Source organism: Mycteria americana, chromosome 20 (genome assembly GCF_035582795.1).
Source record: "Mycteria americana isolate JAX WOST 10 ecotype Jacksonville Zoo and Gardens chromosome 20, USCA_MyAme_1.0, whole genome shotgun sequence".
NCBI lineage: Eukaryota > Metazoa > Chordata > Aves > Ciconiiformes > Ciconiidae > Mycteria > Mycteria americana.
The window spans coordinates 2,883,756-2,901,411 of NC_134384.1; the positions used below are offsets into that span (position 1 = coordinate 2,883,756).

At 45.2% G+C, this 17,656-nt stretch overlaps 1 protein-coding gene across 3 annotated transcripts in view; it reads left to right on the top strand.

The window, feature by feature from the left end:
- SLC45A3 (solute carrier family 45 member 3) overlaps nucleotides 1-17,656 on the top strand; it is a 45,870-nt gene that overhangs the window by 5,369 nt on the left and 22,845 nt on the right. The window contains exons 1-3 of one of the 3 annotated variants that reach the window (XM_075521852.1): nucleotides 12,636-12,718; nucleotides 12,943-13,104; nucleotides 13,210-13,319. The exons of 1 other annotated variant lie outside the window; for it this stretch is intronic. The gene's annotated coding sequence lies outside the window, so the exon portion shown is untranslated. Of the gene's footprint in view, nucleotides 1-12,635; nucleotides 12,719-12,942; nucleotides 13,105-13,209; nucleotides 13,320-17,656 lie in introns of those variants that run through there. One more of the 3 variants, XM_075521853.1, reaches the window with a different exon arrangement.

Consider the following 17,656-nt stretch of genomic DNA (forward strand, 5'->3'; position numbering starts at 1 on the left):
AGGATGTGGTTATGAACAAATACGCATCTCCAGCTTCAAAGTTTGATGTAGACCAGGAAATGGTTTTGTGTGTTTTGGGGTTTTTTCCTCTTTCCATAGATGTAGGTCAAGTTCAAGTGCTGTTATCCCACTGTGGGCAGGCACTGGAATGCCCTCTCCCCCCATGAATGAAAAAGGACCGGTAAGGGAGAGCTCCTTTTTAAAGTCAATGCTGAATTAAAGTCTCTAGGTCAAATTCAGCCCTTGGCCTTAAACCGTGGTTGCAGTTTGGTCTCCTGTGTGTGCATGTTTTGTGATGGACAACAAATGAAAACAATCTCGCACAAAGTCAAAGCCGTTTCCCGTTTTCTTCAATAATATTTCTTTTACCCTTCAAAATGGTAAGTTTGGGTTTATATTCAAAGGATTGCTTTATATTCAGAATTGCAAATTCTGTAGCTCGAAGAGAGACTGGTATTTTATTTGAATAATCTCTTGTCTTTCAGGTTGAATAACACTTGTGTTTTGAGTAGATAAGATAACAGTTCCAGCAGCAATAAATTTCCTGTTGTCATACTATCTTTTTTCCTTAAGCATTTCTAACTAAGCAGTTGGCCTTGTTAGAAGGTTTGGGTTAGCATTATCAATTAGTGGCTTTCCTTAACAGTGGGGACTGTTAGCTTTGTTAATTACAAACATTTTCAAACATTTTTGATTAATTGGAGTGGTTTATGTCTGAAAACTTCTGTCCTCTTCTTGTGAGATGAAGTTAGTACTGATTTTTTTTAAAATTGGCTCTTTCTACTTGGATTTTTTTTTATTAGCTAAATGGTCTTCTGAATATTTTATAAAGAGGATATTATTGTAGTCTCTCCTAAAGCGTGCACTGTGTTTCTGCTTCACTTCCTGAGAAATGAATGAAGGGAAGGAATAGTTTGGGTATAGTCCTATATATTATATAGAGCCATCATTTCTTTTTCCCTAAACTGGCTTTTTTTAAATTTTACTTCACTGCTGATTAGGATATTGCATTTGAAACCATTCTTTCTGTTCCCAGAAACAGTTCAGTACATTAGTTTTAAACTAATAGGTAACATTTCTCAAAGGCAAACTAGGTCTCGTATTTGGAAGTGACTCAGGTTCTTTCAGTCTCATTCACATTAAACTGTTTTTGCACCTTTAAATGAGTAGTACCACTTAAGTGACTTTTAAAAACATTTTTCCCATTTCCTTCTTTTGTTGAGCAAGAGTGCCAAAAGGAAAAAGAAAGTATCCTTGGGTGCAAGTCCTTGTTTCTCACTCTTGCATCTCCTTCTCCCCACACCACCAAGGGCTTTTAAGTGCAGAAGATCAAGTTGCAGAGTTTAACAACGTGTTACCTCTTATATTTCATTTTCCCAAGTGACTTAAATGCAAACATAAATATTCTTAACATGAATAGATCACTTTGAAAAAGAGAGCTGTTATGAGTGCTAAATATTGCTATCTTGGCTCAGATCTAAGGTGAGCTTGTTGGATGTTTGTTGCTTTCCAGAAATACGTCTTCAGTCTGCTTTAAATTCATGGACTCTGCCTTCCACTGGCCAGGTCTCTGCTGGAGGGCTGTGCTGAGTGTAGGTGAGGACAGAAACTATGAAGTCTCCTGTAAAAGAGGCCCAAGCCATGTTACAGCTTGGACCCTAAGACAGTTTGGGGAGGAGAAACCAGCTCCCTTGACCCCTGGCAAATTGGACTGGCTGAAGGATAACTCTCTCCCTCTTAGTATTGCTTCCCCAGGTACAACTTTATGTAGATGCCCCTGAAGCAGTACCCCATATGGCTGGAAAGAGAGCAACTGAGACCAATGTGCCTGACAAGTGCAGCGTGGGAAGTAGGCTGTAGGGAATTATTATTCTCTTTGCACATTCAGTCATTTTAGTTCAAACCCAACAAGGAAGAGACCAGTTCTCTGATCTGATGGTAGAACACTGTACTAATTAAAATAAACAAAAGTTCCCAAGACTTTAAATGCTTGAAGGCGTTGCTGACACCAAAACAAATAACCAAGCTTTAAACATAAACCTGGTCTATCTGGCAGCATTGGCAGAATAGCTGTTGGCATAACATACTTTAAAAAATAAAAAAAAAAGCTGCAACCTCCTTTTCCTCACTGATATTGCAACACTTCTCAAAACTTACTTTGATCCCCAGGCTTTTCTCTGAAGTATGTGGACCTACAACAAGGAAGGGGTGGGAAATGCCATATCTAGGCATGTGTTGCATCTGCTCTAGGGGGCTATGCTTGCACAGCAGGTTAAAAATTTGTTAGCATAGACAAAGTTTGCCCTGCTGTGTAGTGAGCCTCAATAATAAACTTGGAGTCAACCTGCTGCTAGTTACAGCAACATTCCTCATTGGAATATATCTGAAGGTACCCTGACCCAAAAAAAAAAAAAAAATGGAAAGCCAGTTGAAACAAATTACTTGTGTTCTTGGGAATCTTCTCCATCTGAGGAGCAGACTTAATGTCAGACCCCTGCAGCCCTACCCTTTTGTTACAGCTGAATGAGAGAGAAGCTGCTCTCTTTCCTTGTAGCTGGGGGTCATGTGGTGGAAAAGTTGAGAAATGCTGTATAAAAGTCAGGAAAAGGAGAAAGAACCTCAAGGAGACTTGTCCTCATGAGGCTGACTCGTATGCTGTCTGAATCATGTGCACTTCTCAGCATGTGTCTTGCCTCTGTACACAGCTGGAGCACTTAAAGATGTTCCTTCTGTATTTTACTGAGAAGTGGCCATGGCCTACCAGCTGGTGACTTTTGAGCTGCCCTGCTGTAGAGAAGGCATGGTAACGAGCAGTCCTGTGTTACTTCTGGTGGCAAGGCTGTCTGATCTTTTCCAGCTCTCATGTTTAGGCTTCTGCAAGAGAAAAATTCCCCTATAAAAATCAAGGCAAGTGACAGCTAAATCCACTCCAGAAGAGGTTTCTTGGCTCCTTAAAAAAAGGGAAAAAGGGGGGGGGGGGTAATAGGTCGTTCTCTGTAGTTGATCCCATTCTGACAGTGCTCATTACGTCAAATTTGAGTACTCACTCTACCATATGGAAAAAAGGGGGGGACTCTGTCTAGGACCACTGCTGGGGAAAGTCTCCAATGATGTTTGCGTGTCTTGACCCCAGGCAATTCTTCCATTCTTCCTTTGTTAAACAAGTGATTTGTTGAATGCCAGTGACCCCTTAGTAAGTCTCCTGAGCTGCTGGGGATGGGAGTGACACAGAATTGTCAATAATAATATCTGGTAGGGTTCATCATGGAACAATTTTTAACATTCAGGTTAAAGTCATCCCTAGGATTTAAGATAGTGAGGCTGATTAGGAAGTGAATTAATGACAAAGTTATCAATGCACACTCAATTATTTTTTATTTCGTTTGGGAGTAGCAGAAGCAAGGGAGCTGATGCTTTGGCTGGTTCTAGAATACCTCCTTCCTGACTCCTGGCACTGCGAATAGCAATACAAATTCTAGAGAAGTGTGACAGAAAGAAAAATAGCTTTTAGAGACATTGAAGGGAGAGAAGGGCAAGACCTGTGAAGACACAGAAACGTGGGATGATGGTAGGCAGATGAGATAGCCGTGTTTGCCCTGTTCTGTCATTGTGAGATTTGAATGGAAAACTCTCTTATTATTCTTTTGATGATGCCCCCCCTTTTTTTTAATTAATGAAATAGAATCAAGGTTCTCCCAGTCCTACAGGATCACTTTCATGTTTCTTTGCAGACAGGTATATGGCCTCATTCTTCTCCATCTCTAGTATCTCAGTTCCTCTAAGGCAGGATTCATCATCCAGCAAAGATGCAGCTTATCTAACAGCTGCTTCCAACCAGTGCTTTGGAAAGGAGCATAGCCTGGGTGTCTGTCTTCTGCAATCACTTCCCATCTGTACAGTACAAGTATTTCAGAATAAACATGCTGGGAAATATTTGCACTGTGTGCTATAAACAGGGTGCATGTTGTTTACCTGAAGCAAATATCTGCCCATCAATTGTATAACAGAATAGTCAAGAAAAGGGAAATTTTAATCTTGTAAAGTTTCATAGATAATTATTCTTGATCAACTGGTTTGACAAATTTCTTCTTCAGTAAATATGACTGGGGTGGTTTCTTTAAATATTTTATAGTTGATTTTCTGTTTCAGGTTTCGTGCTTCACCCAATAATGACAAATTGTGGCAGTTCTCAGCCTCCTGTATTACCACTCTTAACAGCTGAGCTGCTGGAGCAAATAATCCTGGAAATCTATTAATTCTGGCAGTATCCACATCAATGCATAGTTCTTTGCCTCGTGGGTGGAGTCTGATCTCAGTTTAGGCTGTAAAATGTATATTTAGACATATATCACTTTCTACAGCTCCTTCAGGCTGGGTGCTCCGGCCTTGTTCAGTGTTGCAGGCTGAAAGCTAGCGAATGGGTTTGTGACCGTTGGGGTTTGTATCTGCGCGTGGTGTGCTGCATATGGGCATGTGGATGTCCACGTGGCTGCTGCGGTAACAAACAGGATCTTGCAAGTCAATTTGCAGTGATGAGAAGTGCGAGTGCCATCTGAATGTGGCGTGTTTCATTTAGGCAATCTGACTTTCTTGGCTAGAAGATACCTGTTCCGCTACTGGAGAGGCAATTCTTCCTCTCACCCTATATGCCACCAGGTGGGCCAGGGGATTTTACAAGGCTTCCGGAGGTTGGAAATCAGAGGTTTGAGAGCTTTCCCTTCAGGAACTGATGATGGTTCAGACCACATCAGTGGCTTTGCTTTAGAGTGCATGAGGCTTTCATTCAAAATTAAGTTCTTCCTCTTCAGATTGCTGCCCTCCTCCCTTACTGGCTTGCCTTGCATGTCTCCTGCTGCCTCACAGGGTGATAGATGAGTAGCATCTTACGATGTGAGCGCTAACACACACTCAAGGCCCCCAATACTGCATTTCCAGCAATGATTCCTGTTCACAGATCCCACTGTGCATCCTGCAGTGGGAGACAACATGCTGCACAGGAGGCTCAGTGCTCCAATACAAACTGTCTGTTGGGACCACATCCCAAACTGTTCTTGGGATGCAAGCTAATTAACTTGCCCTCTTGTTTGTTTTACTCCCATGTGTCCTATGTCCTCCTATGCTCAGATGGGAACATCTAGGCCTAGGACCACCTTTTTGGTTTTTGTTAGGACATCTGCTCCAGGAGTGTGCGAGCCTGTGATGGAGCCAAAGAATTACTCTGGAAGAACTGACTCCAAGTTCTGCGCAAAACTCTCTGGCAAGGCTGAGAACTGTCATGCAAGCAGCATGATTCTTGCTGATGCAGAAGCTAAGGACATTGAGTGGAGGAGTTGTGGCTATGTGAGAGAAGCAGGGGTGGGAAGAAAAAAATTTGAGTGGGGTAGAAAAGCTAAGGGCACTGTCGAAATGAGTCTTGGGACACCTCCAGTGTGAGCTGAGTGCTGTGGCATTAGGTACTGCCTGGAGAAAGGGTTTGGATCTGTTACCAAAGATGGCATTTCTCATTGTTTAGGCCCTGCTTTATTCAAGGAACTGGAACTTTTTTATGTCCCTTTGCAAATAAGTAGAATTTCATTAAAGAAATGAGATGGCCCCCAACTGGAACAAACAGCAAGACCTGCTTTTTCATCTAGTTGTCCTTGTTCAAGAGGGACTTGTATTAGTAAGCAATTGTTCAGTCGAGGTCATCAGCCTCTTGCATGCCAGGGCCCCTGGTTTCATCTGTTACCTACCTCATGTCCCAGGGTCCCATGGCCAGCGCTTGTCACTGAAGCTGTCCTGGGAAATTGACTGGATGGCTCATGGGGTGCATCATTTGCAAGTGGCTGAGCAAATGTGTTGCAGGGAACAGCTTGAAGACTGAATGGAAGCTGACAGTTTCCTTGGCACCCAAACCAGAAAGAAATCCATTGCTTTGTCTCTAGCTTAGCAGAACTAAAGGGCGGCAAGGCAGAGAGTAGCTTTTAAGTTGCAGGTACCAGACATGCAGGGTGGGAAGGAGCTCAATCCATAGGCAGCTTTCTCTAAACAGATTTGAATTGAAATTAGGCTATTTCACAAGGAAGACCCCCAAATCTTATCCTCTGAGCTGGAAATGGTAAACTGACACCAGAGTTGTCTGCTTTGCCCCATGGCAATGTGACTCTGGGCTGCAGTGAAATAAATTTACCCCCTTAGGGTAAGAGTGGGAAGGAAGTGGGCAGGATGCAAGCAATTACCTAATAGTCTGATGAGGAAAGCTTGAACTACATCAGAGGGCAGTGGGACCCTTCCTAACCTGGCATCTACTGGGCTGTTGCTGAAGGCACTGGCCAGGAAATTCTTCCCTGCCTCTTTTATAGGACTGAGGTGGGTGAGGAGTGATGTGTTAGGGGAGGAGAGGCAGGGTGGTATCAGGGATGCACTGTAGGCTGTACAGTAAGGTGGTGCAAAGCGATCCTTATCTTTACAGTGGCCTTCCTATGTGGTGCCTGGCTGTCCTTGGGGTGCAGAGGGTTAAAGTGCTCGCTGTGGCCAGAGGCCAGGTGTGAGGGGCAAGGCTGTGCAATGCTAAGGATTAAAGTTCACAGTAGCTAAAGGTTCAGAGAGCTGGAGCCTGCACTCCTGGGGTCTGTAGCTGCTGTCAAGCAGGGGACCAAAACAGAACTGTGCTTCCTTTTTACACAGGGGAAATTTGGGCTTACCTGCACACACAGGTGACAGCAAACAAAAAAAAAATGCAAAGCAACGGCGGGGGGGGGAAGAGGATTCAGCAGAGCCGTTGTTGCTCTCCAACTTCCCCTTAGTGAAGCTGTATGGATTTTGTGCTGCTGTTGTGGTTTCTCCTTGTACATTTGCAGCAAGGATGTCCCTCCCTGCCAGGTTCTGTGGTGCCCTCCTGGCAGGGCAAGGGGCAACCACAGCTTGCTTGGCGGGTGGCACAGTTCAAAACTCTGGCTACATCCTGAAAGGCAGGGAAGGCAACTAAGCACGTGGTGCTGTGTACGGGGGAAAGAAGGTTGGCTAGAAGAGGCAGAGGTTAAGAATGCAGCCAAGGGAACAGCAGGGGGAAGGCTAAAATGTTTGTCCTGCACTCTGTAAATATAGCAGATATGCCCGGATTTCAAACCCAGTTTAGCAACACTCATATACACACAGTTTCACGGAGAGCTTCTTTCTTTCTGCATTGCCTGCAGGGACAGTAACATTGATGCTAAGCTGCAAACAGTGGGAGCCATTCCAGTATCAATAAGGATTTTGACGAGGGAGCAAATTTGTTTGCTTGGCTGCAAAGGCCTTGGAATCCAGTAAGTGGTACACAGTGACCCCATCTCCCTACCAAACAAGAAAAATCTCTCGAACCAAATCCAGCTCTTCCAATATGAGACAGGCTTTGCAGAGTCTCAAAAATCATGAGATGGTTTGAGCTTTGAGAATCCCAATTAAAAAAAAAAATTCATTGCCTTCTGGTTTTGGCAGTTTATGGCCAATCATGTTTCCAACCTTTTTTCCACAACCAAAAGATGTGGAAATAAATCTTTTTAAAAAGAAAAAAAAAACCCCACCCAACACAACCCAAACAAACAAAAACAAAAAACCCCACTTCACTGAATCCATGACTCCAAGTGCTTTGAGACTAAATATCATGAAACTTAGGGCAAAACTGGGGGAACTAAAAATAGTGCAAAGCCAGTATAGTGCTGATACAGTGTTCTCCCTGCAGTCTTACACAGAGAAAACCAGCTGCTTGCACCATTAGTTGGGGATGATGGCACTAAGCAAGGAGATAGTAAACTTGTAGGATGTTGCAGCTTTGGTTTGGTGTTGGAGAGGAAGAAGCAAGAACATGTGCTGTTCTCTTCAGTCTTCAGGAGCAGGCACCGTCCAGCCTGGCGCTAGTCCAGCCACAGGTAATGCCCCTACCGAGGAACCCCTACTGCCATGGAAAATGCAGTTTCTGCAGTTTCCCTGCCCCGGATTCTCCCTCCTCAATTATGCTGACTGTGGCAGTTTTTGCGTGCACGAGAGCTGATCTGGTAGCCCCACTTACATCCTTTGATTTTCCTACAGCTGACGTGTTGGAGGACCCCTGGTGCACAGCAGAGCTGGCCCTGCAAAGTTCTTCTCATTGTGGTTAGAGGCGATACCCCTGCTGTTCTGGGTACCCACCCACCATGTCTCAGGGCTCATGAGGGAGTTGAAATGCTCATTTTTGGCACCCCACATTCTGAAAGTTTTAGCCTGGTGGCTTCTCCCGAAATGCTTGAGACAAAAATACATTTCCTGTTTAGAAAGAGAGCGAAGATAAGCCCTAAAGTGCAGCCGCCGGCTCTGGCTACCTCAAGTATAAACAGCCTGCGCAGCTGGGCGCTGCTTTTGTTTGTTCTAGCAGCTTTTTCTCTTTAAAGGTGCATTAGACACAATTATACAAAGTCCATCTTCTGGCAGCATCACTCCCAACTGGCACGAGAGGTCTGGGGCTGTTAGCTTCTTGGGAAAGATCCTTCTGAAAGCCCCGAGTGTCCAGCATGAATTCCCACCTTTGTTCTCGAGGCAACAGCACTAAGCACACCACCACCACCAAAGTATGTTTCTACTTTGCATTTCTCTAACGCTTTTCCAGCTTGGTATCTGAGTGCTCTGTAAATAGTCCCTCCTAACCTCCCTGGGTGGGGTGCTGAGGATGGGTTTATTTTCTCGGCTTAGAGAGAGTGAAAGGTTTGCATTGTGAGTCAGCAAACAGTCTGCAATCAAGTTCAGGACTTGCATTTTCTGCAATTAAGCACAAAATGGGCTTAAAGCTACCTTTGACCAATCTGGAGCTGGTGTGGCTTCCAGAGTAAATCGGAGCATCCATGAAATCCCTCTGTGCAGCAAGATTAAGATCTGTAGAGGAGATCAGGATTGTGCATTCTCTCTGTGTAGCTGCAGCAGAAGAGCAGACTCTTCTGTCTCACAGCTGTCCCAGCACACCTTGTGCCCGGGGTAAAGCTGAGATAGTCTCCTGCTCTCTGGCTCCTTGTTTTATTTGCCACATGTGATGGTGCCTAACCCCATCAATATTCTAGCAGATACCACGAGCTCCACTTGGCTGGGTACATGAGATTAGATACGATCAGGGCAAATCTATGCTATGATCTAATCAGGCATGAGCAGCTGAGATGGCAGTTGACTCTGTATTTCCCCCTTTTGATAAATTAATCTAGTTTGTAGATGCCTGTGATGGCTCAATCCTGCAATGTTCTGAACCTTCTAGTCCTACTTCAGCAAAATGATTAGGTCCATTTATAAGCCCAGGACTGGATCTACTGAAACCAGTAGTATCAACAATGTCAGGCTCTTATTGCCATGTTTAGGTATCCAAGTATATGGTCTAAATTTTCAGAGTTTCTGATTCCACAAAAGATCCCACTGGGCCCTTGCCAAAGTGCTTCTGGGAACTAGGTCTGGGATTCTCAGTAGCTGTCAGCATGGTGCCCTGCAACAGGAAAATGTGTAATGTGCTCTGAAATCCTCGGTTGGTTGGTGGATGAGTTACAGGAGCACGTAAGAAGGCTCAGGAAATGCCTAGTCTTTAGGTCTTGCTCAGTTGTGGGGAGTTGTTGTCTGGTAGATGTGAGATCTGTAAAGCTGTAGTGGAAGGAAGGAGCAGGGAGGAGTGGAAGTTCCACCAGTGCGTGGCTGTATTTGACTTCTCGTGGTGACACGTGCCTTCTTTCCCTCTGGTAACGTTTATGAAATGACTATGGAAGGCCTCAGCTGAGGCCCTGTAGGCAAGCATTGGTGTTTTGGAAATCAGCATTCAAACACTGCTGTAGCTGCACGAGCTGGTGAGAGGGAGTGCAGGGGAAAAGCTGCCCTTGCAGCTCTCTGTCCCTGCTGCGTTGCGGACCATGAAACTCAACTTTGTGCTTGCGTACAGCTATGCAAGTGATGTGCTGCCACCTTAGTCTCTCTTACATATGTCTCTGGCTGTAACTTCCAGTGCTTATTCCTCCAGGGGGGAGTAATTTTTGTTCATTTTTTGTTTTCTTCTTTATCTATGCAGGACTACTACCTTGCTGTCAGCTTAGAAAAAAGCACGGCCTTGTCCCAAAGAATCTGAGCGTCATGAGCAAGAGGCAGTAGATGAAAGCAGTGGTGCCATGGAGAGGAAGGGACAAAAGTTGTGCAAAGAAAAACCACGTAGAAGATCTCAGGGTTCCCTCTGTGCTCCTTGTACCGGGAACTAGTACAAGATGTAGCAGTTCAGCACGGAGCTAGTCCTGTAGAGCAGAAGCTGGGTGAGATGAAGGTGTGCTTTCAGCTAAGTGTGAAAATACCTTGCTGAAGAGGGAGGACCTAGAGCTGTGTTCACCTGCAGCTAGAACCCATGAATGCTTTCCACGGAGGGGCAGGGTGTCTGGCTGGAATTTGAAGAGATTATTGCAATAAAGATACGTCGCACCACTGGATCCTTTATCAACAAGTTGCCAAGTGCTTGTCAGAGTGCGTAAATATTGTTATCAATGCTTTATTAAAGGGAAAATGAGATGAGAGATGGGAAGGCTGAAATATTTGAGTAGCACCTAACTTTTATAGTGCCTCAATTGAAGGGCATCAGTCATACGTGCTAGGAATTTAAGTGAAGCATGAATGAACTAGTATTTGATGTAGCACAGTATCAGTTGTCCTATCCTGCTGTTAGCCATAGTTAAACCCACTTTCTGTCTGGTAAATCTAGAAAATGTGATCTGCCTGTTAACAATGCAAGTTCCCCTGCCTCTGGTCTGGACCACCACTTCTGAATAAACCCAGGCCGTCTCCAGGGAGTATTGGTCTTTTGTCCTGGTATGGAACTGTAAATGTTTATCTCATGACTTTGGAGAGTAACAAGCAAGACTCTCTGTGACCTGCCCTGTCTCCTGTTAGTGTAGATGATACGTGGAGCTGCTGTTTTGCTTTCTGACTCACAAAGCTTTGCAGAACTCCCGGCCTGTTGAAACAGTGCCAGCGCACTGTGGCGTTCAGTGAAACAAGCAGAGCCTCCTCTTAGTGATAGTCCAGGAGTATCCACCACTACAGCCTGCAATTTCTTTTTTAAAACTGGCTGCTTGTGCCTGAACGAAGATCACACAGTGAGTCAGAGCTAGGAATAGAAGATAGGAAGCTCAAGTTCATGCTGCTAGGCTAACCGCTGAGCCCTGCAATGCTGAGCTCCTTGAGCTTAGTGTAGGCACAGCATTTGGGAATCCACCTAGTGAGAGTCATACGCTCCAGTGCAAAAGAAAAAAAAAAAGGCAGCACTAATAGTTATTTAATTGCTTGTGAACTTCCCTCACTAGCAAACAGGGGCAGTTTTCCCCACCCATTTGGACTCTGGCACTTTACCAACGTAGCTCTTCAGTGATTTTTTTTGTTGGTGGGGTTTTTTTTTTTTTTCAGTGAGTTCCTAGCTGCATCTGGAGTGCCAAAAAACTTTTTGCAGGAAACAGCAGTGTCATTTCTCCTTGTCAGCCATCCCAGTGAGTGAGTTCTCATCAGTTCAAGTGACAACAAATGCAGGTGCTTCTCTGCTTTTTCCATGTAGGGTGAGTCCTTCCAGCAAACTTTGGGAGGGAACAGCTGCTCACAGTGAAAACAAGACTATCCTGCTGATCCAAGCTGAAATGTGACATGGAAATGGGATTTTTGACCTTGAGAGGTACGAAGTTGCTCAAAGGAGGGACCCTGTGAAGGTTAAAAATAACTAGGTCTTTATAATGTTTCTGCAACTAGTAGAGCTGGATTAATACATTGCAAAACAGAGGGCCAAATCTTTAAATAGTACAAACTAGCACAAGTCTTTTGATGACCTATCAGCTGAAGAACTGGCCCAAGCATTTGCAAACATTAATTTAAGAACAGCTGTTTTTGTCAACTGCATTCTTGTCTCATTTTTCCTACCCTCTGCTCATGAGCGTTCACACAGAAAAAGATACTTGTTGATGCAGATGTTTAAGGAAGGCTGTTCGTTCTAAGGGTTCTCATCTCGAGGGCGGTATGTATGAATAAGAGCATTCATTTCTCCTCAACTCATGGTTCTGTTCTGCTATAGTCAGACAAGTTAGATAGCGATATAATGTCTGGATCTCCCTCTATAAGCATATATGTTCTGTCTCTCTCTCCCCCTTGCAAGCCATGTGATTTTAAGCAGTCATCTACCATGAATAATGTCCAGGGGCCAGGTCACAAGCTTCCCATAGCACGGAATCCATTTGCATACAATCCAAGCAATTACAAGTAATGAATAATTAGTAAAACCAAACAAACCAAGAAACGAGTCATACTGTGGGTAATTCTCGAGCAGAAAGAAGCGGGGGGGGAGGGGGGAGCAGGGCTTTTTTAAAATGCAAGTTATGCGCGTTGAGCGACTCGTCCCCGCTGAACGGCTAACCCACGAGGCTGATGGCAGTAGCTCCGGCGGGACTCGCTCCACGCACGGTGAGCGCCCCGGCGGAACGGGGCTCGGGGCAGCCCCTCCCCGAGGGCGAGCGGTGGCTCCGCCCGGGCTCGGCCGCGATGCCCCGCGGGCGAGGGGCTGCTCTCCCCGGCGGGGGGGGCGGCCCGGGGCGGCGGACCCCCCCCCCCCCGGCGGCCCCGCTCCGCCCGCGGCAGCGCATGCTCCCTGCCGGGCCCGAACCTGCCCATTTAAACGGCAGCGGAGGCGCGGGCGCCGCACCGGGGCCGGGTGCCGGGCTGAGCCCCGGCTGCCGCCGAGGTAGGGCTGGGGCCGGGGGGCCGCGGCTCCGCGCCCCGCGGAGGGTCGCGCCGCGCCGCGCCGAAGCGGGGAGCCCGAGCGGCAGCGGGCGGGGATGCGGCGGCCGAAGTTTGTAGTCCCGGGTAGCGGGAGCGGCTCCCCCTTTGACGTCCCGCGGGGAGCAAGGGGGAGCGGGGAGCTGCCGGGGTGGCTCGGAGGGGTCAGAGCAGCACTTGTACTTGCAGCCGAGAAGAGAGCTCTGCTCCGCCGGGTCCCGACCAGGGACGATTGCTCTCCTCGGACGAGGCAGTTGCAGACTCATCTCTGGTCCTGCTGATGCTCCTTGCTTTGCTGTGGGAAAACAAAAAAACCTCGCGCATCAGGAAGCAGAGCAGGAGTGGCTGCAGGTAGGGCTGCTGAGCAGAGCGTGCTGCACCTTTTCAGGCCTCCCTGAGCCGTGTTAATGCATGGATGTGGCATGAGGGTTTTTTCCGTACTTTTCATTGTTACAGAGACATCTGCCGTGACCGAGTTCATTTTAAAGATTCTTGAACGGGAAAAGAGTTTGGGAAGCGTGATGTGACCGTGGACTTCCAGAAATCCTGAAGGCTTGTGGGGACAGGTCAGTGAATCCTTAGAATGAAAGGAAGCCAGCACTTGACAAAGGGAAGTTTTCATTGCACCTAATTGTAGGCTCTGCTTAGGTTTGCTGCCAGGTTAACCTGTCTCTCCCCTTCAGCTGTAGTGGGAGCTTGAGGAGGCTGTCTTCTTAAAAGTGGTATCTAAATGTCATAATGTGGATATTCCATAGATGACTGGCTTTGGTGTGACTAGAGACTTTGGTAGTAAAATGCCTTAGCTGTTTATGGTAAACATAAACTAAAAGACTAATTTGTCTTCCCACAGATGACAGCTTTAGGAGGAAGGGAAAAACACCAGAATAAACTAATACTTTTACACTGTTGATGGCCAGACTTGGCAAGACGCTTGATTTTCATGCTTATGTTTAAAAAAAAAAATTGGAAGGGAAACGTATTGGGAACAGCTTTCCTGGTCCTCATCTAGATCTGTCAGACTCATGAGCAGTACAGAGAAAGTGGCCAGGCTCAAACCATATCCCATTCTACATGTGGGTTCAAGAGAGCAGCGTTTGTATGTGTAACATGAGAATAACTAGAAATTTATAGAAATAGAACATGAGTAAGAACTTCAAAAGTACCCAAATGACCTGGGCATTGAAGTCATGCAGACACTCCTGAAAAACGTGTACCAGCCTTTAAACGTTTTCTATTATTCACCCTACCTGCAATTTTCTTTCTTTTTTTTTTTTTTTAAATGTGTGATGCTACCTGGACTTTCTTGCATCATCCGTAGCTACTACCCTTCCACTCAGCGGGGAGTGGCTGTGGTGGCGGAGCCAGGAATGCCAGATTCCCAGCCCTGTGCTTGGATTCCAGGCAGTGCCTTAAACTCTGGAACTTATTACCACAAAACATCATGGAAGCCAAGAATGCTTGGCTTATGGGATTTGAAAAAAGGATTAGAAATTTGATATGGATAACAAGAATCTCCAGAATTAATAGCAAATTAAATGAGAGCTTTACAAGGGATATAATACCCTGTATTTCAGGGCATAAACCAATCTTAGGATTTAGTAGGAAACTACTTCTTGTAGGGAGATTTTTCTTGCACTGTCTGCTGGTGGATATATTGCCCTATAGCTTGTTACATACGTAGCCTGTGCAGTGTCTGAAGATTAAAGTATCTGAACCTCAAGGTGTTTCCCAATGTGGAGCTGTTGCTAGAAGGCCCAAGCCACATAGCTTTGTGTAGAAGCTGCCTAGAGATAACGCTAACGTTATCTGTGAACGAAGCAGTAGTCTTACAGGCTCTAAGACTATCATCACTGTAATGTAATAGAGTAGATGCTGCAACGTGCTCCGGACAAACTCCACCAGCAGCATCTTTTTGAAGGTACACAGTCAATTTTTGTCGGCAGTGAGAAACGCTCTATCCATAGTGTGAGAAGCTGAAATCACTGGACTGATCACTGAGTTAGAAAATACAGCTTTTGGTCTGCTTTATCTTTGCCAGAGTCCCTAGAAAATATGGATGTCTAGCGTAAACGCTTGCTAACCTTTTCACCAAACTGTTTATTTCGCTGGAGCACTCAAGTGGCAGTGTTTCGGGCGGGGGGGTTGTGTGTGTGTGTGCTTTTGTTTTTACCCCTGAGTTACACATCTCTCTGCTCTTTGACTAAAGTCTCTGCATGGAGTTTAGGGTGATAGCTGGACTCTTGTGGCTGATGGGATTGTGAGTGCGCACTCTTAAAAAAACAAAAACAAAAACCTTAGCTGCCCAGTTTTGTAATGAAGCTGCTAGTAGAAGCTTTGTTCAGAGTATGGACCGAAAAAGCTGCTCCTAAAAGCATCAAATCCATTGTACGATGAAGTGACAGGGCAGAAACTGCTCTTCAAACATAACTGCGTGGGTCTCCTTGTGTGTCTTTTTGCAAAGCCTCTTTGGAAATATTAGCCTGTCTGCAGAGTGCCTGCATCACTCTGAAAATCTTAACCCACAGCCTTTTGTGTTGGATCCACAAGAAGCTCTGAGGGTTTGCAAATTACTTCTGAGGAATGTACAAAAGCAAAGGAAGACAAACATCGATGCTCTATAAAAGGAGTCTTTATACATGATATTTCTAATCTACTAGATTTTATTAGTCTCAATCTCCGGCTTCCATAGTTTTACACTGACAAAAAACAGCATGAAAAGTTATGCCCATGGCAGTTTCCTGACTACTCCCTTTCTAAGGAGTACTGCAGACGGTGATGTGGCAGAGAACTTCAGAATACCGCTGGGTTTGTGTATTCATCCCTGGACATGACTAGCGGGTGGTTTGATTCAAGCTGCCTATTAGTCTGTCAGGTCTGGTACCAGGCTAGACCAGTGCTTGGAGCTTGCTTACATGACAAGAAAAAACACATAACAGACATTACAAAGTAATTTGCTGATGGTCTCTCTCGATGACTATGTATTCTCGGGCAATTTAAGTGTATTTCATACACAGCAATGGATGTAGTACTAATGCACTCCTTTGACTTCAGTCTCTTCAGAGGCTTCTACCAATTTTGTCACAGTGGGATTGCAGAGCTTTTCAGACGAGCTATAAGCGGTGTGAATAACATCTGTTTGTGTTTATCATCTACCTTTCTCTATGTTGGAGCAGTTCATCCAAGGAGTGTCTTGTTTTGGTAGTTGACTGTTTTGCGTGTTCTTTAATGTGTGTGTTGCTATCTCCTTATCTTGGCTAAGGCAACATCAAAGCAAAACACTTGACCCATTGGATGAAAGTTGTGGAGGTTTGTGATGGATTCAAGACTACGAGGGAGCAGGAGCAAAAGGACCAGAGGGGTGGGAGGAGAGCAGCTGCAGGTAGTGGTTGGGGTAACCAGGCAATAATAATTGTAAAGCCTTGTACCTCAAGAGAAGTAAGTATGGATGGAGAGAAGTAAGATGGCACGGAGAGGGATACACAGAAATGAAGAAGAGTTATATCTGGCGTATCTCCGTTCATTTCTGCTGTTGCAAATAATTCCATCATATGATCATGCCCTGTGGCTTCTGCAGGAGGTGGGAGGCAGTCAGCATAAGACAGCTACTTTTAACTAAAACTAACCCTAGACAGCCAATCTGCGGAGTCGTGTGATCCTTCAGCTGTGCGGTTAAACTCATGATCGAGGTTGTGCTATGAGTGGAGCAAGGGAGTCATGAGAAGCTATCAGACGTCAAAGCTATCCATGTGAAAACAGGAACCCTAGGGCTCAGCTAAGAAAGGGGGCAGAGACCCTCACAGAGCAATCCTTGCTTTTAAAAATCACGGGGAAACTTTAAAGCAGTCTCTCCAAGGTAGCCAAGCAATATAGACAACTGCCTGTGAGCATGGAGCTGCATAACGTAAAGGAAATCTTGCACTCGCCACAAAACAAAAGAATAGAAAGATAAACCAAAGGATTATTTTTGCAGTTCTGTCCCCTGATGCTTGTATTGTTCAGTCAAACCACATTTATCTCTATCTAAGACTAACAATATGTTGAATCCACATAGCCCTTGAAGCCTGTTCTATTTCTTGTGCTGCTGTTGCTCTTCACTGCTGTAAGAATCTGGGTCTGATCTTGTACTACAGAACTGCAGAAAGTTGGTGATGTGTCCACCAATTAAGCTATCGAGTTGCTTGTTCAAAAAACATAACTAAGTAGAACTATAAAGTCACCATTTTATTATGATTGTTATTATTTGTATGCATGCTGTTCCTTGGAGGTCCTCAAATTTGTGCCCTTCCTCCTTGTTTTCATATCCTAAAATGTCAGTTCCTCTTGCAGTTCAAAAATATTTGTTTAACATTTTGTCAGCCTGCAAAAGAGGAGAAACAGACCCCCATGAATATTGTCTGGCAAAATAAGAAATGTAATGTAGGAATGTGGTCCGAATGGCTTCTTTGTCTCAGTGCTGGAGGGTGGCTGGAACACACACAGCAATAAGCAGGTGCTTGATTTGCAGCTCTGAACAGTTTTTCTTTCTCCATGTACATGCACTGAAAGAAACTGCAGCTAGTCCAGATCTCAAGGAGCTGGCCCTGTCTTACATCCAGGGGAATCTTGTTTGAGTAGCACATGAAGACAGCTCTGTCGATTTCGGAAAGAACCAGCTTCTGATGACTTGCAGATGAATGCTCATAATTGCCAGGTTTTGAATACTCAGAAGGTGTAAGGATGGCCTCTGGCAAAAGAATGAGGTTTATTTGAAAAAAGAAACTTAAAACAACAGCGGGCATTGGGTTTGGTTTGTGAGGTCTAAGGTTTTTCACTTCAATCAAGGGAGCAGATTTTTTTTCCATCTTCATTTTGTTGGAAGCTGAAGTTCTCCATGGTGGTTTGTCTCCAGGAGCTAGGACTTCAA